The 17,141-nt window shown below is 36.5% G+C and overlaps 1 pseudogene across 1 annotated transcript; it reads right to left on the minus strand.

Annotated features, from left to right (window-relative positions):
* Positions 1–237: 237 nt before the first annotated feature.
* On the minus strand, positions 238–1,374 carry LOC143544417 (uncharacterized; annotated as a pseudogene). The gene is made up of 3 exons (XR_013137250.1): positions 1,065–1,374; positions 828–974; positions 238–756 (listed from the first exon to the last, which is right to left on the minus strand). The product of XR_013137250.1 is annotated as an uncharacterized LOC143544417 (transcript).
* Between the last annotated feature and the right edge of the window lie 15,767 nt (positions 1,375–17,141).

The following is a 17,141-nucleotide window of genomic DNA, read 5'->3' on the forward strand; positions in this document are numbered from 1 at the left end:
ACACATAGGATTTTTTCTGGTTTCTACAGCAACTTCTTTTGACCTTAATTATTATACTAGTTCATTCTACAAAATCCTATATTATTATGTCTGCTATGATTTGCATTAACTACATGATCTAATCACCCGAAGCAAATTTATCAATTGACTTACAACAGTTGTTTTCAGATTTATGATGTTTCAAAATGAGACTTGAGCTTGCACTTTGCTGCTAACAATCCTCCCATGAAACATTCAAACCAAATATGAACAAACCTCTGCAGCCACTTGTTTTCATTATTTATTTAATGAACTGTTTAAAACTTGACAAGCTATGATATTGTTTATAAGGTATATATTTTATAATGTTATCTATGGACCATTTATCTACAAATAATTCATTATTATTATATTTCATGCCAAACTCCTTGCGATCGAGAGGCTTGACTTTCAGAACCACAACGCCACAGATAAACTCACGCGATTAAAACCAACAGTGTGAATCGAAAGATAAAGCATAAGCAGCTAAGGACTAACTTATACAAATCAAAGAAAACAAATTTACCACATACTTTCCAACTCACCATAGTTCACAAATGTAGAAATATGCAAAAACATATGTGAGGATATGTTTCATAATTTACCTGATATAGCAAGGTACTTGGTATGTCGCCCTTGTGCGATTATTTTTCCCGTCTTTTTATTTCTAAATTCTACCGTTGCAACAGCAACAGCCTTCCCAACACGCAACGCCTTTGTCTCTATTTCAATCTCGTCCTACAAGAAAATAAATGTTATTTAAATACAAAGCTATATTGTGCAGATTAAGGAATTGACTTGATACATACACCAACATAAGCAGAATCCAAGTATGAAACATTAATCTCCATTGAAACTCCGGTGTTGGTGACATCGTTGGTAGCTGGAAATGCAGTTCCGCCAACCACATCCACCAGCGCTGCAATCGCTCCCCCGTGCAAGGAATTATCTGTATTCTTCAAATCCATAATTTCAAAACGTTAAATTGGTTATTAGATTTTAATTTAACATTTAAACAAGCACAACACCATTAAGAAATTACTAACCAGTAAACGAGGAGGAACTTTTTTTCATGGAGCAGATGACCCGACCACGTTCGATGAGATCGACTTTAAGGCCTTTCATGATCACTGTTTCGAAGAACATAAAAGGAACAGAATCAATATCACTTGATGATGTACCAGAAGTGGTGTTCTCCAAGTAGTTCTTGACCGATTCGAAATCCATATCCTTGTGTTTTTGATTTTATGTTTCTTCTTGTTCTTGAAGGTTATTGTTTATACGCCATGAATGAATCCCCAACAGGTCAGATTTAAACACAGATCGTTGACTGGCGAAGCATAAGTATGATAGATATAAAATATTTATAGACAAACCATGGCCGTGATTTATTTTATATCTGATTATGATTATATTTATTTGGTTAATGCCTGAGCGATCATTGATATTTTCATATTCTATATGAAATATTAAGAAACGTGACAGTGTAGATTCAGTATTGGGTGTCACATGTTGCCACGTGACACTTTGTAATGGGTCAATTTCTTGTCTCTTTTTTGGTTTATTTGTTAGTATAACTAGAATTAAGCCCCCGCATTGGGGTTGGGGGTGGGGGGCCTAAATTGTGCCAACTAAACGCCACACTACGGCCATCGACTACTAATACTGTAAAAGCTCGAATAAAAAGGAAATTATAAACGGAAAAAGAATTAGACGTGAAAGTACGAGGATTAAAAGTAAAAAAAGAAAATAAGTAAAGAAAAAGAAAAGAAAGCAAAATAATTAAAATTAAGATGGTATAAAGTTTGTTCTATAATATACAACAAACAATGACTTAGTAACTTAGTATAAAGTGTATTCCACAACTTTAATTTATAACTTTCAATGTTATAACCCTATATTGGTCTTATTAAAAAATTTGTCATAAAGAATTGAAAAATAATAGAGTTTCAATCAAGTTTGTATGTTCCTCATGGCGGGCCCAAATTTAGAAGATATATCAATTCCTCTCACTTGTTTGTTTCTTGCTTATTATTGTTGAACACTTAATTGCACGTGGATAGCACATGACTAACAGCTTGTAGCAACATATAAAACAAAGATTACAAATGAGAAAGCACATTTTGAAATGAATAGTAAATTTGTGTGGAAACTGAACTCTAACAATTGTAATATATATAATTGGTTATGCGGTTGGTATAACCCTGTCTTCCCACTACCCGTGCCACTGTAGCCTCACTAGCATCGATGGCATTGATAGAGTCAGAAATTTTTTTCTTCCCATTTTTGGACTACATTTATATACATGGAAATACTTTTACCCGGTTCGGGTAACCGGCAATTTTGTTGGATCAGATCGAGTTTAGTATATTATATCATTTTTTGGTATATAGTCATATACTCATATATAGGCCCATCATATCCTATGCACCCTCATGTTATTCTATAAAAAAAAGAATATCTAGCATTACCCAACAAGTTGGAACGAAAGTCCATAGCTCCTTGTCACCCTCACCTTCCACATGACAGGGTAAATGTTTGGATCGCTATGGATATATGTTTATTTATATTTGTAATTTCTTTTTTGTCATTGATCAAAACTGATTTTCATTGGTGTTGGTGTTAAAAAACCTTGGATATCCATCGGATTTCAGTTATATATTCTACATAACAAAAGGTGTAGGGGTTGTTTATCACTCAAACTCCGTCTTTCTAGATCTACCCCTTCATTCAAGTTCCGTTTGTCTTGTTAGAGATGTTATGAGTTTTATAACTTCTATTATAGTCTTTACGTTGGTGATCTTTTAGCTTACATGATGTCGTTAAAATTCATAATTAAATCAAATCAATTCTTCATATCAGCAATACGTTTAGCAACTTATAATTAAGGTTCATTATGATCACTCTAACTTCTATTTGGAATCAAATGGATGATTCACATTGGCATGAATTTCTTCTTCGTAATGGCACCGCTAGGAAAAGATGCATACAATTATTGTTTCTCCATATCAATCCATAAAATAGAATTGTAGAAGATATGGAAAATTTTATTTGATCCCTAAAAATGTACACATATATGACCGATGGACTCTTTTTTATATGAGAAGATTACATGTATATTATAATTTACTTGATACATTAAGGTACTTGGTATGCCTTTCTTGTGTAATTACTTTTCTAGTCTTTTTATTTCTAAATTCTACTATTACAATTACAACATTCTTTCCAATACATAACGCCTTTGCCTCTATTTCAACCTCATCCAGTAAGTAAATCGTAATATCGTTTTAATATTATTCATAAACAAAATCCAAATGAAAGATTTTGTATACATTTGCCAAGACCTTTATACATATTCAAGTTACTTTAAGTTTATACCTAGTTATTGACACCAAACTAATTAATATGGCATTACCGAGTGCAAATGAACTGAGCCGATTGCAAGATGCTCAAGATCTCATTGATAAAAAGCTTGAAATGAGACGAGCCTTTTCGAGCTTGATCCGAGCCCGGGTGATACGATCATGCAAACTCCTATTTGAATTAACAGTGGTTATCTAAATCTTGCGGGATAGGTTTAATATTTAAATATCATTATCCATTTATTTTTAATTGTGTTTGATTTGGATTTGAAATTATACTTTGTTCCTATTTAATCTATTTATGTTTTCATAATGAATAAGAAAAAAATATTAATTTGGGTCTATGTTCTTTTCTTCTCTTATATTCTCGAGAGATTGATGGTTGTCTCCAATAAACCGTATCATTTGGTGCTTTCATTAAGCCTTAGCCTATATGGTTTTGGAAGAACTCTTGTGGAAGCATCCACGATTACCTCTTTTTACTGGATCTAATCCCGCCTTATGGATCTCTCAAGCCGAACGATATTTTCTCTTTTACGCGATATATGGTGACGAGCGGTTTCTCTATGTTGTTGAATCCTTCGTTGATGAACCATTCTGGTGGTTCAATGGTTGGCATCAGAGTGCAGACTTCATCACATGGGATATTTTCCTTGATGCAATGCTTAATAATTTCGTATTGATGCCCTAGACAATCCTGATTCGATTGAACTTAGCAATGTTTCTATGTCTTCAACCACACCGCCATCTACCCTGCTACCGCCGCCACCCCCGATTCCACCTCAACCCCTTCCATCAGCTCGAACAACCAAAGCGTTGCTAAAAACCTTTATCCCATCCTAACCGGTGGACTGAAGACCGTAAAGAAACTCTCAAAGATTGTCAACTTTATTATCATCAAAAGGAAAAGCACACCACCAACTACAAATTTTGTCCCATCAACCAAAATTTGTTGCCAACTTCCGATGAAAAAAAACCCAACACATAATGCTTCTGTGAAACCGTACCCTACCGCAAATACAAAGATCGAGTATAGTGCTACAAGACTTAAATGGTGGCCATTGTGTTGCTACCTTGAGAACGCCACTAGTCGTTGTACGACTCAAGTGGCGACCGCCATGACAACGGCATTCCGTCCTTGAGGACAATGGCGTTTCAAGGGGTCGGGAGTTGATACGATCATGCAAACTCCTGTTTGGATTAACAGTGGTTATCTAAAATCTTGCGGGGTAAGTTTAATATTTAAATTTCATTATTCATTTATTTTTAAATGTGTTTGATTTGGATTTGAAGTCTTACTTTGTTCTTATTTAATGTATTGATATTTTCATAATGAATAAGAAAGAGTTATTATTTTGGGTCTATTTTCTCTTCTTCTCTTGTGTTATTGGGAGATTGACGGTTGTCTTGAGTAAACCGTATCATCGGGTATCATATATAACTTGTTTAGTTATTGAGCTCGAGCTTCAGCCTTGTGTAAGAAGCTCGTTTAGGTTTTTGTGCCTTAACGATCTATATGTATTTTGAACTTTTGCCTTTTTTAGACTTGTATTTATTAATTTCACCCTGAGCTTAGGCTCGCTTAAGGTTTCTCTCAAATTATATAAAAACAATTAAAAACATGTATATATTATGATGTGCAAAGAGCGGTCTATAAAAACTTAAACTAACATAGACACCCTAGTTTTAGATTTTAAACCTGGACTCTCCAAATGCTATACCACTGGACATGCAAGTGTACCTATTGACTGTAGTAAAGATTAATTAAGTACGGATATCGAAACCAAATGACAACAGCGACATCTAAATTAAACGCTCACTAAAATCTTAATGATTTAACTTTAAATGATTATAAATTTAACTAATTAATAGAAAACTGACAACTTTCAACACGGTCATCTAAAAGAAGTCAAGTATGGGAGAAGCTCTACCTAGTGTTAGAACCCTTCATATAACTCTTAGATTTCTCTCAGCTATGGAAACTATGATGGAACCGGGATCTAAAGATACGACACCCTTAAGCAACCTAGTGGATCCCTAATTTTTCTCTGGGTGCGACCTAAAAGATAGATCACTCGTTTGTCTCACTATCTCAATACACCCTAAAGAGCAATGGGTAACCTAAAGAACAATCGATAAGGTACAAAATTACAATAAAACTAGGAAAGTCTAGGAAAACCTAATGCCATTTATCATAAATTAGACCTAAATAGGCATGCACATCATATCAATTGCAGTGAAGTTCTTTACTTTAGTATTAATTAATACAACATTATAAACAAAAAAACCAAGTTAATATCCGCAAATCACAAAGTAATCATCACAACCCTAGGTAGCTCGGGAAGCTAGCCAATAATCATCATGAACAATAGCAATGAATGTGATTCAATTGAATACATGTTCTGAAAATAGATGAAGACACAAGGAAAACCAAAATAAACGAACCGTACACTCGCTTAATGATCATTCTCTCACACTGGCCTTCTGCAACTTCTTGTACCCGAATGCTCTCCTACTCCAAAATCACCTCAAGAGTCCCAAAGGGACGGCTGAAAGTTGAATTCCCCTGATTAGGGTTGCAATATTTGTTTACATAGACTTTCCTATTTTTTCCTAACATAAGAGTTTCCCGCGCATCGCGGGGATGAAACACGTAGTCTCTCGCGACGCACCAAGGACAAATAGCAGGGCGAACTTTAGGTGATTTATGGGGTGTCTGTGTGTTGCTGGGGATTCCCCATTAGTTTCTTATGACTTGGAGAGGAGATCCAAATTTCCTTACTAAACTTCCAACACCACTTGGAGAGAGCAGAGCCAAACTCGCCTCTTTTAAAGACCCCAAACCGAGATGATGTATACAAAAAATATACATCTTTTTAGCATCAAATAATCTCTAAAAACTGCAACTTCTATCAAATAATATATCTCAGAAGAAACGAATGAAAAGCCAAAGAAAAACCAAAGAAAACAGCAAAACATGGGGCTGTGCTTCAGGAAGCATGGGGTTGTGCTTCAGGAACATGGGACTGTGCTTTTAGGAAACATGGGGCTGTGCTTTTGGAAACACAGGGCTGTGCTTTTGGAAACACGGGGCCGTGCTTCTAGTCAATTTTCAGAAAAGACAAAAAAATCTACAAGAAAATACAAAATAGTGAAGAGCTGGACACGGGGCCGTGCTTTTGGAAGCACGGGGCCATGCTTACCATTCAGAAACGACAAAAAGAATTCGCACATGTCACTAAAAAGCATGGGGGCGTGCCTACATAAGCACGGGGCCGTGCTTCTCACTCCAGATTGCCTATAAATAGTGGCTCATGTTGCACTCATTTGGTGTGCATTGAAAAGAATTCTATCCGGTTTTCTCATAAAAAGCACACACTAACACTCACATAGAAGATTTAGTGAAGAGTTTGAAGGCTTGAAGGTCATCACCATCAACCATCATCATCATCATTAAGAAGGAAGATTCATCTACATTTGGTTAGATTGTTCTAGTTTACTCATGTGTTTATTATCATCATCCATCCTAATGTTAATCACCATGCTCAATATGAGCTAAACTCCATTTACCATCTAAAATCTATGAAGAAGCTTTGTTTTACTTGATGATTATATAAAACATGTGGTGTAGTCTAGTAAAGTACTGGTTATCTTACAATTATCTTTTGATGAGAAATGTTTCACCATCTTAAAATACTAATTCAAAGTTGGTGATTGTCAATTCTATTGGCAATCGTTCATGATCGATTCATGTTCTTGAAAGATAGAAATACTTTGATACATTATCAAAACATGGATCCTTATATTGTACTTAGAAATGATGAGATATAAGTTATGATGTATTTCTCTAAGTCTTGGTAATCCGAAAATGGCTTTGCTTAGGATATCATGCTAGTTAAATAAGTCATATGTTAACGGAATGTGTAATTATAACCTACATAAATCAACCAAGGGGAGGTTGTGTGAGTTAACTACAACCACCCGAAGTTGTTAGAATTGGTATTTGAGAAATCGAAGTCAATCCTAATCTTTCTACTTTACGAAACTACTTGCCAACTTAAATTGACATCATTGAGGTAGCATGACATTAGGAAAGGATGGACTTTAAAATGCGCATGTTACCTCCTTAGTGCCAAAGATGCTCACTTAAGGCTTAATGAGCTATCTATCATATATTGTTACGACAAGTTTACCACATGTTTGAATATTAATTATCAATGCTAAAATGGAGTGGATTCTTGATCTTAGATGGTAACCTTCACATAATTGAATTACTTGTTTAGAATCTCTCGTCTTGGTCACCTATATATTATATATAAGTATTTATATTTTATAAAAAAGTTCAAAAATTAACCCCAAAATGATTAAAACCTTCGATTAAAGTAAAACAACGATTTATTATTAGAAACATTTGTGTCCACGGATCGATACTTGGTTCTAACCAATACTATTCTACATATACGATAGGTAATGGCTAGAAGCCATCTTAAATGACGAACCTAATAACTACAAATCTGCTGTCTTAGATCCGGAATATGAGTAATGGCTAGAAGCCATGAACGCCGAGTTGCAATCTATGCATGAAAATCAAGTCTGGAACTTGGTTGAGCTACCCCCGAAGGTCGGGCAGTAGGGAGCAAGTGGATTTTCAAAATAAAAACCGACATGCATGGAAATGTACAGACCTATAAAGCACGGCAAGTAGCGAAAGGTTTTACTCAAACTCAAGGGGTTGACTATGATGAAACATTCGATTCCGTTACTATGGCTAAGTCAATAAGGATATTACTTGCCATAGCCGCGCATTATGACTACCAGATATAGCAAATGGATGTCAAAACCATTTTTCTTAATGGACACCTTTCGGAAGATGTCTATATGGTTTATCCTAAAAGTTTTGTCGATCCTAAATATCCTAATAAGGTGTGCAAACTAAATAAGTCCATTTATGGACTCAAACAAGCATCTCGCAGTTGGAATCTACATTTTGATGAGAAAATCAAAGGCTTTGGTTTTATAAAAAATGAAGATAAGCCTTGTGTTTATAGAAAGGCTAGTGGGAGCACTATATCATTCCTCATTCTGTATGTGGATGATATACTGATCATTGGAAACAACATTCCTATACTTAAAGAAGTTAAGCACTGGTTAGGGTCTTGTTTCGCAATGAAAGATCTTGGTGAAGCTGGTTATATTCTAGGAATAAAGATCTACCGAGATAGGTCTAAGCGGATTCTAGGGCTAAGTCAAAGTACATACATAGACAATGTCATGTCACGCTTCTCAATAGACTACTCCCAGAAAGGAGCTGTTCCCATTGCTAAAGGAACCGTGTTAAGCAAATCACAATCTCCAGCAACGGACATTGAGACATAGCACATGGAAGCAGTTCCATATGCTTCAGTGATTGGCTTTATCATGTACGCTATGTTATGCACTAGACCTGACATCTCGTATGCTCTAAGCATGACTAGCCGTTTCAGCAAAGTCCTGGCGTTGCCCATTGGACTGCAGTGAAGAACATTCTAAGGTACTTGAAAAGGACCAAGGATAAGTTCTTAGTGTTTGGAGGAGTGGAAGAGGAGCTCACTGTAAGGTTTTACACTGATGCTAGATTCCAGACTGACTGAGATGAATATCGCTCATAATCAGAATTTGTATTCACTCTCAACGGAGGAGCTATTTACTGGAAAAGCTCCGAGTGTGGTGGCAGATTCCACCACTGAGTCTGAATACATATCTGCATCAGATGTTGCTAAGGAAGCTTCTTGGATGAAGAAGTTCATCACTGACCTTGATGTGGTTCCGAGTATTCATAAACCAGTCGAGGTGTTCGGTGATAACACGAGTGCTATTGCTCAGGCCAAAGAGCCCAGATCTCATCACAGAGCCAAGCACATTCTAAGGAAGTTCCACCTTATACGGGAAATATTGGAACGAGGTGACATCATAATAAGCAAAGTAGACACAGATCAAAACCTAGCAGGCTCGTTCACTAAGCCGATTTTTCAGGACAAGCATGACCAACCCATGAATGCTATCGGTCTTAGATTAGCCCGTAATTTGTTTTTATTTAGTATTTGGATGTATAAAAATTTAAGCAGTTATATTTTTGAGTTCTCTTTTGATTTAATGGTTAAATGCAAACATTGAATATTATAACTGTGTTCATTTTAATACGTTTAATCCATGAATATTGTATTCTAAATTATCCGTAGTCGATCAGACTCATGGGAAAGATTCTGAACTAAGACTATTCTAACTTTGGACTCAAGGAGTTGACTTCCAAACTCACAGACCTCATTATGAATGACGTTGGATCTAACTCGAATCAAATCATCTTCATGGATCTTAGTCATAAGATGTATTTGATATTGGTATACTCATTTAGTATCCTTAGACCTGAGATACATATTAGAACTTTCGTTTACTAATAGCTATTCTTTGATCAGCATCAACCGCTATCGCGTAACTGCCGGCTATAAAGGCATTGGTTGGGAATATTCTGAAGTTCAGTGGGAGTTGTATGTAATCAAGATGGGATTCTGTACTCTTACATGATATGTAACAGTTAGACATCTTGGCGCCTTCGTTGATTCAAACTGGTAAAGTGTGAGGCCTCACCCAAACTTACTATGTGTTTGATTAGACCACTTTGACTCAAAAACAAAAACGATAATGATTGAACGCCATATGAGATTGATCTGATCCATGTATCATTGTTCAATTGGTGTCTTATACGTAAAGGATAGATGACAACGATTACTACAAGTTCATTATCTTGCAATAGTGTATTCCAAGATCTTTTGGTTATTGAAACAAAAGTTGTACGCCAAATTCTTGAAAAACAAAAACGATAATACGGGAAATATTGGAACGAGGTGACATCATAATAAGCAAAGTAGACACAGATCAAAACCTAGCAGGCTCGTTCACTAAGCCGATTTTTCAGGACAAGCATGACCAACCCATGAATGCTATCGGTCTTAGATTAGCCCGTAATTTGTTTTTATTTAGTATTTGGATGTATGAAAATTTAAGCAGTTATATTTTTGAGTTCTCTTTTGATTTAATGGTTAAATGCAAACATTGAATATTATAACTGTGTTCATTTTAATACGTTTAATCCATGAATATTGTATTCTAAATTATCCGTAGTCGATCAGACTCATGGGAAAGATTCTGAACTAAGACTATTCTAACTTTGGACTCAAGGAGTTGACTTCCAAACTCACAGACCTCATTATGAATGACGTTGGATCTAACTCGAATCAAATCATCTTCATGGATCTTAGTCATAAGATGTATTTGATATTGGTATACTCATTTAGTATCCGTAGACCTGAGATACATATTAGAACTTTCGTTTACTAATAGCTATTCTTTGATCAGCATCAACCGCTATCGCGTAACTGCCGGCTATAAAGGCATTGGTTGGGAATATTCTGAAGTTCAGTGGGAGTTGTATGTAATCAAGATGGGATTCTGTACTCTTACATGATATGTAACAGTTAGACATCTTGGCGCCTTCGTTGATTCAAACTGGTAAAGTGTGAGGCCTCACCCAAACTTACTATGTGTTTGATTAGACCACTTTGACTCAAAAACAAAAACGATAATGATTGAACGCCATATGAGATTGATCTGATCCATGTATCATTGTTCAATTGGTGTCTTATACGTAAAGGATAGATGACAACGATTACTACAAGTTCATTATCTTGCAATAGTGTATTCCAAGATCTTTTGGTTATTGAAACAAAAGTTGTACGCCAAATTCTTGAAAAACAAAAACGATAATACGGGAAATATTGGAACGAGGTGACATCATAATAAGCAAAGTAGACACAGATCAAAACCTAGCAGGCTCGTTCACTAAGCCGATTTTTCAGGACAAGCATGACCAACCCATGAATGCTATCGGTCTTAGATTAGCCCGTAATTTGTTTTTATTTAGTATTTTGATGTATGAAAATTTAAGCAGTTATATTTTTGAGTTCTCTTTTGATTTAATGGTTAAATGCAAACATTGAATATTATAACTGTGTTCATTTTAATACGTTTAATCCTTGAATATTGTATTCTAAATTATCCGTAGTCGATCAGACTCATGGGAAAGATTCTGAACTAAGACTATTCTAACTTTGGACTCAAGGAGTTGACTTCCAAACTCACAGACCTCATTATGAATGACGTTGGATCTAACTCGAATCAAATCATCTTCATGGATCTTAGTCATAAGATGTATTTGATATTGGTATACTCATTTAGTATCCTTAGACCTGAGATACATATTAGAACTTTCGTTTACTAATAGCTATTCTTTGATCAGCATCAACCGCTATCGCGTAACTGCCGGCTATAAAGGCATTGGTTGGGAATATTCTGAAGTTCAGTGGGAGTTGTATGTAATCAAGATGGGATTCTGTACTCTTACATGATATGTAACAGTTAGACATCTTGGCGCCTTCGTTGATTCAAACTGGTAAAGTGTGAGGCCTCACCCAAACTTACTATGTGTTTGATTAGACCACTTTGACTCAAAAACAAAAACGATAATGATTGAACGCCATATGAGATTGATCTGATCCATGTATCATTGTTCAATTGGTGTCTTATACGTAAAGGATAGATGACAACGATTACTACAAGTTCATTATCTTGCAATAGTGTATTCCAAGATCTTTTGGTTATTGAATTTAAAATGTCATAACCTATTAGGGGCAGCTATTTGTAGCTAGAGCACCGCTGGCTGTCAGCGTTGATCAACTTAACTAGAGACCGTGCAAGTGGGAGACTGTTGGAATTATGGACCGGCTTGGTTAAGTCAACGCGTCCAACCGGGTTGTGACCCGTGAGAGTTACACCGTGGGTAACGAACATAAGCCACTTACACTAGTTAACCGACATTGACTTACGAATGTGATATGGACTTTTAAAGGGATTGGGCTTGAGATGGGCTTGGCGGCCCGACATGATTAACTAGTTAACATGATTAACTAGTTAAAAACCCTAGACACCCCCTTTTCTCTCTCCCTCTCGGCTCCACCGTACAGCCGCCGCCCATCCACCGTCGGCAACCGGGGCTAACCACTGCTAGCCACAGCCAGACGCCACCGCCGCCTGCGCCCTGCCGGTCCATTCATGCACCGCCACCATTGGTCGTTAATCTTGTTTGGTCACCTAGCGTCGTCCGTTAGCCCTCGGTGTCTCAACCGGTTATTTATTAACCGAGCTAAATTTAAATAATGTTGTGATTATTATTTATTTACTTTGGTTGTTTCGTTTCGTGCTCATATTGTTTGTAACCGGATGCTGTACGGTTCCAAAAAGTGATGATTACTTATTTTTGTATTCCGCTGGGTATTCATTTATTAATATGATTTATAATTATGAAACCATTTTTATTAAACCAGGTTTAAAAGTTAAACCGTTGACTGATCACCAATGGAACCCAACAGAGGGCCTAGTGCTGATAGAGATAAGACCATTCCTAAAACTAACTTGTTACATGTTTATTCTAGAAGGGGTAAAAGTTTCCTTACTAATAGTGGCTAGAAGTTTGTTAGAGGAGAGTGAGTATAAGTAGGAGAGTATAAGGCATGTGAGTTAAGCATGAGTATGTTAGATTGTTTAGGCTCCTGCATGATGTATGGAGAGAGGGTATGGCCCTATCATGTGACTTTTCTTTTACGCTTCAGTAATACAATTGTTCTATCTTTTTGTTCCTGTTGTCTTCTCTAAAATTCTATCATTCACTATCAGAAACATATTAATTCATATCATTAGCCCAACCTAGCCAAAATTTGACGTGAGGTCAAAGACTCACTCAAAAATAAACCAATTACAACTAAATAGATAGCAGTAAGTGGGTGTCAAACACAGAGAGTTTGTGGAAAATGTGTTACTAGGTAGCTTTGTAATTTAACTATATTAAACTAAATGCAGAAAATAAATTCAATATTTGGTTGTTTGATTTGATTAACAAAAAGAACTGAAAACAAATAACGAGTTTTAACTGATTCAATAAAAAGAATGCTCTCTCCTGATTTCAGGTTTCCAAGATTGATAATGTTAACTTTTACTTTTGGGATGAACTACATAAACATAGTTCGTGAATATGTGTTTGATTGTGATAAAAGAGGACTAAGTACTTGGATTGTAAAAACGCAAGGTTGTCACTCGATAATCAGTTTTATATAGCCAACCCTAATTCCCTTCCAATAAATCCTGATTGCCTATGGCACCAAGAACTGATAGTCAAGAACACGAATTACAATATACTAACAATTACTAATCAAACTCACAATCACCATAGCAATATAATAATATGATCAAATTACTATCCCACAAATAACATAAACAATTAACAAAAATTCAATGGAAAATCTTACAATTCGGTAGAGAACACAAAGGAAATTTGTCACACATAATTTGGTTCATCATCACATCAATTAGAATATGCATATGAATCAATCCAAATCAATAATTGGAATCACCAAACTATTGTTCTTGAACCCAAAAATCACCTTTAGGTCGTCTCCAAATGAAAGATAGGTGAATAGACTTAGTAAAACGGAATAAAAACTCAAAAGAATCGGCAGTTACTATTCGAACCGTGGCCCACGGTGGCCCAGAACTCACAGTACAGTGAGTTCTGGGCTTTCTTGCTCAGTTGGACCGTGACCCACGGTCCAGACCGTGGGCCACGATGGTCTTCAGCCACAAACTTCATTTTCACATATTTTAGCTTTCTTGACTTGCCGGTTCCTTCGGTTTCCTCTTTGCACGCCATAGAAGCCCCAAAACCTCCTTTTAACCTGCAAATAACCACACAACAGTAGTTATCTAGTCCCATGAAATTAACACTTATTACATAGATTTTTATATCGTTTAAGATCACTTACGGGTCATACTTCTATGTGACGTCACCCAACCTGCCTGACCTTCCATTTTCCTTTCAATTTCGATGGAAATCAGATCGATTTCTCATTTGGATGCTCAAGAGAGTCAGATCAAACAACATCACAGTGATTTTGCTGAAATCAAAACCACTTTGAAAACGTTATAAGATGATCGAGCAGATCCTAATGGGTTTAAAAGGTGGTTCTCACGTGGATGAAGCATTAGGTTAAAAGGAGTGTTGATGGTTCTTCGGGATCAGGGTTTTATGGAGAGGTTTTCTCCGCCTTTGGTCCCAGATCTGGTCCATCTGATTCTTCTACAAGCTTACCATGGGCTATCAAGAAGGTCAACTCTCTGATTTGTGTGGTTTCGACCCACTAGGATGGATTCAGAAGGAAAACTTTTATTTCAACATCAATACAATGCCTGGTGATCTTCGTCTACATCTTACTCAGTTGAGTATGATCGGTGTTGATGAACGTTGGTTCATGATTACACTCAGGTTCGACCATATCTCTCATGACTTCATTTTAAATCGAAATTGTTGCAACGATTTAGGGTTCTTGAGATTCAGAATCCATATGAGCAACTAACAAGTATTCAACAATTGGATTCCCTTTATGATTATTTTGATGATTTTTAGTATCTTTTGTCCTTGGTTCCCTGATTGTTGGGAACACAAGTGTTACAGTGTTTTGTGGCGGGTTTAAAGGCCGATGGCAAGAAGTGGGTGCGTTTACAACGTTTTTATGCCATGTATTTGGCCAAGGATGTTGAATTGATGTTACGCCATAATTCCGGTACCATGTCGCTTTCTCGATTCTGATATCTCAATCCGTTTGGGTCACATATGTCTGGGCTGACTGATGGGCTTAATATTCTAGGCCATTATGAACCAAAAATTTCATTTAATATTATACCACCAGATACTGTTTCCACAATTCACTTTGAATTTTTTTAGCCGAATTCCACCCCTAAGTTCGTTTTCGCTTCTTTCTCATATGCCAGGCAAGTGTTTCACCATGATAGAGGGGTTTGGTCTCTGTCTCGTACTAAGTGGGAAATCGCCAAAAGAAAGGTCTTGATTACTGGTGTGGTTAACAATACGGCCTGACCCATAAGTGTACAAAACGGAAATTTAGGGTTTTATTATTGGGGGACGATGAATACGAGTCGTTGGAGGTGGGAAATTTTCACTAGAAGCTCAGGGTTCATCAATTGCACTGACGATAGGGTACTCTCCTGCGGGATCGTTTATGGCTTTGGAATCAGTGGGTCTGTTGGCTGACTAGGGTGGTGCTACTATCTTGAAAATCACGGGATATTTACAAGGGAAAATGATTTGTATGATGGTTGATAGTGGGGAAACACATAACTTCGTTTCTCATCATTTGGTTCTTTCTTTGGGGCTCCTATTCACCACCTTTCCAAGGATACGTATCACATGGAGTAGTTGACATGGGCAGCGTTGATTTGATTTGGGGAATGGGGTAGTTACATTATTTGGGTGTAGTGGTCCATTATTGGTCAAATTCCATGATGTAATTTCTTTATAAAGGCAATCTGTTGCAAATGAAGGGACACACAACCACATGCCTTTGCTAGTTGATGTGTTAAAAGGACATGCTCAGACTACTTCGTGGCTCACTAATCGACTTTAAATGCAGGTCTTGAAGTTGACTTTATTGGAAGGGGGAAGTAGTGCATCACAAACTCCGATCTCTATACCCCTGGAGGCGAGCCGTGAACGTTGAGTGGTGGTATCGGTGTTTAAGAAATTTGCAGCGGAATATTTCATCAGGACCGTTGTTAAGAAAAATGATGAGAGTTATAAAAACATCATTATTCTTATTTCAACAAATTGAAAAAACCCATTTGTATACAAACATAAGTTTTATAGGGATAAACCCTAATTTACAAAACACGTTTCTTTATTCTGGTGACAAGCCACTTATTTAAGCTGGAAGCCCGCATGCATCATTCCTTTGTCTCTAACAAGTCACCTGAAACGTGTTTAAAGATATTTGATTAGCAGGAAATACTAGTGAGTACATTCATTTATAAATGACACATTTTACAATTACAGAATTAAGATGTTTTTACATCTGTCTGCTTACAAATTATCGAAGGCTACTTGTCACTCGACCACATCTTTAACTGTGGTCATATTACTTAATGGATAAAAGTTGTCCAATAAATAACGTGTAATAGCCCAGTAGGCAATCCTTGTATACAAAACCCCACAATACTAGTAGCAACCAGCCCATATGTCTATAGAGACTTAATCATTGTAATGTAATTAAAATCCCTTGAAAATATATGTGAAAATGTTTGGATTATCTGTCATGAGATTCGTAAGTTTAAAAAATCATCATGACAATATTGGAAAACCAGTTGTCTCACACAAATGTGAGTTGTACAAAAACTCGAATGTTTCACCTTGCAAGTTTATAATTAACAAGGGCTTCCTGGTATTTAAAGATCTAGGTTAAACAAAATGTAGTATATCTAGATTAGTATCAACCCAATAATCATAATGATAATCACGATATTAGTAAATTTACACGATGTCACAATGTCTTACGTTGTTCAGGCAGAGATTTTGGATTCTCATATAAAAGTTTCTTACGATCAGAGAGGGTATCGTTACGACAACTCGGGGGTATTATATCAATACTATATATAAGAAAACGTGAGAGAGAATGATATTTTTAACGAGAAATGAAGGCAGATTTCTGCCCCTTTTATAACTGATTTCCGGTCCGTTCGCGTATCGCGATGGACCTACAAAAATGTAATCGCGTATCGCGTCTAGACCTGTAGCTCCGCCGAGTCGGCCCTAGCTATGTTACGTGG

The sequence above is a fragment of the Bidens hawaiensis genome, unplaced genomic scaffold, assembly GCF_021521415.1.
Source record: "Bidens hawaiensis isolate Kalapana, Puna unplaced genomic scaffold, B.hawaiensis_p1.1 tig00000888_1, whole genome shotgun sequence".
Lineage (NCBI taxonomy): Eukaryota > Viridiplantae > Streptophyta > Magnoliopsida > Asterales > Asteraceae > Bidens > Bidens hawaiensis.